Raw genomic sequence first — 6,513 nt, 5'->3', positions numbered from 1 at the left:
GTTGCTCTTAGTCCTGTTTGCAAAATTAATAACCGCACATGCAACCATTCTACGTAGCGAAACCTTCGCTAAGCGAGGCAAACTGACGGCAACTCCAGGAAACTTTCTATGCAGCGATGACGATTTGGTTCGGCGTAATGGCGACGGCCCTCCCAGCATGCAATTTTAATGACGTAGGTGCAAGGCATGTATTGTAATTTATTTTTATTCTAATTTGATCCTGCAGCATCAAGCAGGCAAAGCAAGCCTTCACAAAACATGTCATTGTAATTTATTTTCATTATTGTCTAACAATTAAACCAGTTTTGTGTATTGGTATTATTTCTTATGATGTTATTTCTTTAGTTATTGTGATAAAACACCTTTGATAAGCCGAAGCAGGCTTTTCAGCCAATAGTTCAACTTGCGGTCAATAATTTGGTCAATAAAATGGTTTTAAATTTTTTCCCGAAAAAACTGCTTGTGTCAGCTTTTCTCCTCGACGTGGTGCTCTTCAGGAACCGTTTTTGAATATGTATGGTTCTCCCATTGTTGTAAAAAATGAACACACGTTTTTGGGCCTTGTGTTTGATTCCAAGTTGACTTTCGTTTCACACATTTAGAGCTTAAATCTCAAGTGCCTTAAATCTCTGAACATCCTTAAGGTCTTGTCACATGTATCATTGGGCTCCGCCCGACTGTGTCTGTTGCGTATCTATCGCTCAGTCATTCGCTCTCAGCTTGATTATGTTTGTATTGTCTATAACTCTGCTCGGGCATCAGTTCTAAAGATGTGAGATCCTATTCATCATCAAGGACTGCGATTGGCCACAGGTGCATTCCGTACCTCCCCAGTGCCTTGCCTTTACGCGGAAGCAAACGAACTGTTCCTTGAGTATAGCAGGTTTTCCCTGGGTTTTATGTACTCTGTCAGGGTGCGCTCTGTCGCGGAGCACCCCGTTTGAGATAATATTGAGACTATCAAGTTCCAACGTACATTTGAAAACAAGCCTTCCATAGTCCTCTCTCTTTCTATAAGGAATAATACTGCAGCACAATCTGTTGGGATTGATGCAAAGCCTCCGCTAGTCCAGTACCCACCGGATATAGTTCCATGGAACAACTGGCACATACATTGCGACCTTACACTGACCAAGTATAACAAAAAGAATGTTCCACAGGAAGTCATAAGGCAGGACTTCTTTGAGCTTCAGACCAAATATCACGGGTATGCCAGTTTTTATACAGACAGGACAAAAAAAAGACTCCGTAGTAGGCTGTACTATGGTGGGACCATCGGTAAATCAGGCGAAGAGAATAAATTCAAAAGCCTCTATACTAACAGCAGAGGTTTGCTGCTGGCTGTTGATTACATAATCAAAAAACGACTTTCTCACGCTGTAATCTACACCGACTCTTTAAGCTCTCGGAAGGCAGTCGCATCAATGAACCGTGTAAAAAACCCACTGGTTTCAGAGTTAAAGTCATTATCCTGGCTGCTAAGAAAAATGTTGACATAGTCTTATGCTGGGTTCCCAGCCATGTTGGCATTCCTGGAAATGAAGCAGCTGATTGTGCAGCTAGCTCTGCTAATGATCGAGAAATTGACGCACACCAAATACCCTGCAAAGATTACCACAACTCTCTGAAACGTTGCATCAAAGCAAAGTGACAGCAGCAATGGAACAGCGAAACCTGTTACAAACTAAACGCAATCAAACCTTTTCTAGGCGAGTGGGAGAGTGCCCGACATCGGGAGCGCTTTCATGAAGTCATACTCTGTAAGGTTACGAATCGGTCATACTCGTCTCACACATGGACACCTCTTGAGCGGGGAGGATGCCCCTGAATGTGCGCACTGTAACCTACCTCTAAGTATTATGCACATACTCACTGAATGCCCTATGTACGACCAATGGCGCTATAAACACTTCTCACTGCTTTATAAAGAACACATTCCACTACACCTTGCCCTACTACTAGGTGACGAACCGCTCATTCCATACAGTTGTGTTTTTAATTTCCTCACAGATATCGGCCTTCTACACCGACTGTGATTTTACTTTCTATCTTAAATTCATTGTCATGTTGTTCACACTTATACACATTCATGTTCATGGTTTTATCATATATTTCGCTACTATAGCTCTTTCCTCTTCTTAAACCCGAATTGCCATAGTCTAAGTTTGGCGCAATATAGCTTTAGTTGCTGATGCGCCATAAACCCCCAATTAATCAATTAATCAGTCAATTTGGAGCCAATATGTATCACATTAGTTTCTAATAAAGTAATTGTTTTAAATACTTGTGGTTTGTTTTGCAGTACCTGCATGGTAGGACTCATGAAGTTGCATGTGCACAAATGGCAGTGATATGAGCTGGGACAAAACAGCTATATTTATTGTTAAATTTGATGATTCCTGCAATTTATAGCCACCCACCTGTCCATTTAAAGCAGGCATGAAGCAACAGAACATGCTGGTTCACACCAGCTCTTGTCAATAGTCCATACATGTGATAAAAAATATATACAACATATTGTAAATGATAAGTGTAATCAAACTAATAGAAAGTTAAGCTGCCGATTTAAAAAAACTTTTACTTTTTTTTTGTTGTGTGCAAAGTCCAATGTAATAAAAAATGCTGTTCTGAAATCTTCTGCTGTGTTTCATGATAAATCTTAGAGCAGCATTCAGTTCAGCATCGTTAAGACCATCATCATTCATTTTTCCCTGTTTCGTTAAAGAAAATCGCAAGATATTAGTTCTGCATTTTGACGTTTACACTTGCAGACAATTGATGTTACCGCTTCTTTTAGGTGGAATCGAAGTTTCCATTTCAACTTTTATACTTTCACACAGTTGATGCTACTGCTCTATTTTTAGGGAAATTCAAGTTGAACCTCGCAGGCGGCAAGAAGTTTCCTAACGATCACAATGCCTCCCTTTGTTCAACAAACAGACGCTTGACTAGGGCTGCTATACTCCAGACAAAGTGAGAGTCAGCACTGACTATCTTTCGGAGAGTCGCTTTTACTTCCATGACTCTTTTGTGATAGGAGTCGGGGGACTCTTCATAAAAGGAGGGTCCTCACAACTCTTGTTACAGAGTCACGGGGATTACCAGGAAGGAGCCCTGTGACTCTTCTCTGTTGCATAAGAGTCGTTAAAGGGTCGCAGTTGACTACGTCACCTGGAGTCGCCCATACACTACCATGACTCCAGTGTGATGAGAGTCGCAAGACTTTTTTAAACAAGAGTCAAGTGATTCTACAAACTGGAGTCGTGGAGGAGTCAAATCCGTAGCGCGTAAAAACCCCCAAAGGGAGTCATAGTGACTGTTTTTTTAAGAGTGCAAGGTCACGCGCGTGCGACACTCGCTGCACTTGTGCTTCAAAAAGGGTGTAGCCATATATTATGCTTGCTTTCTTCCTAGGAAGGGACGTCTCTACTGACCTTTTGGGGCTCAAAAGAAGTCTTTTTGTCAAGCTCCATTGTTCAAGAGATCGAATATCATATTGGATATATTTGCAATCACTAATATTTTCAACCTTGCGGAACATTTTCAAGTCGTCAGCGAACATGAGCACCTTCGAGTTTTAATCCAGGACGGTAAATTGTTAATAAACACTAAAAACAGAAGTGGTCTCAGGATAGAACCCTGCGGAACTCCAGATAAAGATGCATATGATTAAGGCAAACAGTTGAAAAAATCTAACCCGATTTCCACGACTTTAGGTAACTTTCGAACCAAGCACAATATAGTGGGCATAGTCCGCATTTTTTTAGTTTAGGCAAAAGTATCTGGTGGTCAACCTTGTCAAAGGCCTTAGTCATATCAAAATTAATTGTATCCACCTGACAGCTGGTATATACGCTGGGTCCCCTATGACCGAGGAAAGCATTTAGGTTTGTTTAAACAGATATGCTTTAGAAACCTTCGTAGTGTAAGGATGTAATTTTCTGCTTAAAAAAAGAGTACTCACAACGAACTGCCTACATCGCTCTAACAACCCAGTCTTATCATACTCAGAGAGAGGGGACCTTTCTAGACAATCTCGAAACACCCCGTCCATGTCACAGGCACTAACGTGCATGATGTGCGCTTCCCAGTTTGATCCGGGCGACGCATGATTGGGCAAGACGACACGCAATATTAGACACTTCAGAAACGACAGCCAGCCGCTGTAGAACTTAGACGGGTCCGGGTTCTCGCTCTGAAACATCTTGTTCATGGGGTCAAACTCATCAATGACGGGACTGAGAAACTTCAACAGCAGCAGGTTAAGGCCATAACTAGGGTGTGCATTTTCCGGTTTTAACCGAAAAACACCGATAAACATCCGTCGGTGACGAAAATATAAAATCGGTTAAAACCGAAAAACACCGGTGGTTGGATATTTTCGCCCTGGTTAAAACCGAAAAACACCGGTCGTTGCTAGTTTCCGACCAAGCGAAACCCTTTCCCCGTAGAGGTTCGTCAAACGTGTTATCTCGTGGATCCTGCATTCTTCCAGTGTTTATACATGGCTTGCAGGTGGCGTCAGTCCGCCCTCCTTTCTGGGGGTCAAGAGCGTCTGGTGAACGCAGTGGAAGCTAAGCTCTCATACGCCTTTCCCCTACTGTGTCTCCCATGGCCCCCTTTTGTGCAAAAATGAACACAGTGGAGGGTAGGCTCTCACGTGCCTTCTCCACATTGTGTCTGGCCAAGTGATGTCGGTGCAAACCATGTATTCAGAGGTTGCTGTGGTTCCTGGAAGACACTGCCAACGTCCGTGTCGTACAGGAGCGTGCGTTTTCATAATTGCGGGTTGGGAACCGCAAGGAACGTGCTGCCATGACGGCAGCACGTTCCTTGCGTGTAGATGCAAGCATGAAAGTATGCTTGCATCTACTATAATAACCAAGTGTGAGAAATAGTTGCTTCCTAGAAAAGAAGTGTGTAAACTATGTGAATAAAATTGGAACTCTCTCTCTGTGATCAATCGCTTTTTTTCACCGATAATCACTGTTTTTAGCCTCGTCGTGAGACGTTCCACCGAAACACACCGGTGTTTTGAAAATAAATAAACACCGAAAAACATCCGCCGATTTTTCTCACAAATAAACACCGGTACACACCCTAGTCATAACTGAACATGTCGCTAAGCACTTTAGCTGTATAGTAGCGCTCTGTTTTCGCAAACTCGAAATGGGTCTTCAATTCTACCCATTGGTCAAGGACTGTTTGAATGCCACCCGCAATACCAAGCCACCGCGTGCAGACAGCCCGACTAACTTCTTGGGCCTCTCACCAGAATTGATGGCAGCGAATACAGCGTGATACTTCTGCTGCCGTTTGGGCGAGTGCGCGAACCCGTTGAAGCATTCACGTACAAGACAATCAACTTGTGTAGGCACAACAGAACTCGCTTTGTTGCACGCAAGACGTGCAGCGAGGGACAAACCCACCTAAACAATATTAGTCCACTGTTAACTTCTTTTATTGAGTGAAGAGGCTGTTATTTCGCCCACACATGACACTAGCGCTGTCTGTACCAATGCCAACGCAATCTTCTAGAGCGAGGTCACAGGATGAAAGAAATGTACTTAAACTTGAAAATAAGCCTCCATCGTCATGTCGTGAATAGGCACAAGGCCCAAGAATGACGAGCAAAGCGAGTTGGTTTTCCTGGAATAGTGCCTCGACACGAAAGCGAGTTACTTAGTGGCAGACACATCCGCGCTCTCGTCAAGCATGAGAGAGTACCTGCACGCCTTCATGTCACTGAGTATAATTTCTTTAAATGTTGGCCCAAGCACCGAGTGATGTGCATTTCGTACTGCCCATTGACAGGGCAGCCGCAGTCACAGATTCCTTGAAGCAGTCCTTCAGCAAGGGAGTCAGATGGTCTGCCGTCATGATTGAGCTCTGGACGGAAACATGGACAGCCAGGCGGAGCTCGACCGTATTGACTAGGCGATTTGCTTGCTGGCTCTGGATCCGGGGCTCCAACTGAACAAAGTTGTCCAGTGGTCCAGGTCGAATGGCTCCTGCAGCAAGCTGCATGTTTCTTTGATGTTTTGCCCTGCTTTTGTGGTCTTTCAGGTCCTGCATATGTGACCGTAGCTCGGCCTTGCAGACGCGACAATACGCCATGTCTCCAGACGATTACTGCATCAGCCAATCTGCAAACATAAAAGAAAATTTTCACAACACATCAACTGAATGTCAACGAAATGTAAGCTCAATAATGAGGCAAAAGGCAGCAATGGCTACAGCAGACACCATGAAATACATAAGCGATTATGATGGCACAGATACCTTTAAAATCTGGGTGTCTCTCCCAGTCCTTCTTGTAGGACCTTGAGTACTTAGCCCATAGCTGACGGAGACGTTGTGACAAAATGAAGATCTGCATCTTGCGTCGATGTGCTGGCAGCCTTATATAACCTGGAGACTTTCACTACATCAAAAGGGGATCCTTCGGGATGTATAGGATTGCGCTGTGTAGTGTAGACCAACCTTATAACCAAACAAACTTAAAAAAAAATA

At 43.6% G+C, this 6,513-nt stretch overlaps 1 pseudogene; it reads right to left on the bottom strand.

Annotated features, from left to right (window-relative positions):
* Positions 1-3,960: 3,960 nt before the first annotated feature.
* On the bottom strand, positions 3,961-6,117 carry LOC115314004 (annotated as a pseudogene).
* Between the last annotated feature and the right edge of the window lie 396 nt (positions 6,118-6,513).

Source organism: Ixodes scapularis, unplaced genomic scaffold (assembly GCF_016920785.2).
Source record: "Ixodes scapularis isolate PalLabHiFi unplaced genomic scaffold, ASM1692078v2 PGA_scaffold13__105_contigs__length_92229423, whole genome shotgun sequence".
Classification (NCBI taxonomy): domain Eukaryota; kingdom Metazoa; phylum Arthropoda; class Arachnida; order Ixodida; family Ixodidae; genus Ixodes; species Ixodes scapularis.
This window is presented reverse-complemented; position numbering and strand designations above follow the sequence as displayed.